We start from the raw sequence: 598 nt of genomic DNA on the forward strand, positions 1-598 counted from the left end.
AATTTTTATGTATTACTACAAGAACTAAGTTAAATTACTATCAAATTAAGCCCAAATTACTCTATATCATAGAGTTATCACACCCTTAAACTTAAGATTTTCCTAATCCTAGAGCAAAACAGAGAAAGAAACTAACTTATGAAAATCAAATTCAAATAGCCAAAACAAAATAAATATAGTTATTTCTACTAGAGATAAAGTGCACAAACTCAATGATTTTCTCATAATTTCCTTAAAAGTATTACTATCAATAATTAACTTACAGAAAAATATAGGCAATACTCAAATTCATGTTTCAATTCCAATACAAGCACATTCTCGAATGAATTTCTGTGTGTGTGTGAAGTCTTTTACCAAGAATATCATGACATTTACATGAGTTTATGCCAACACAAAATTCAAATTAGTACTAAATCTTATAGGTTTATTTTTCATCTCTCTCTCCATTAATGTAGACTAACACCAAGATAGGGATCAATAGGACATTAATAAGCTTGTAATGTATGGCTAGGGTCAAGGTAGGATACATGATAATAATGTGACTCAAATCACCCTAAGCACATAATTATTTTCCTTCTCCAAATACACCTTTTCTTCC

The sequence above is a fragment of the Theobroma umbraticum genome, unplaced genomic scaffold, assembly GCF_002168275.2.
Source record: "Theobroma umbraticum cultivar Fairchild unplaced genomic scaffold, ASM216827v3 scaffold_89.0, whole genome shotgun sequence".
NCBI classification, from domain to species: Eukaryota; Viridiplantae; Streptophyta; class Magnoliopsida; order Malvales; family Malvaceae; genus Theobroma; species Theobroma umbraticum.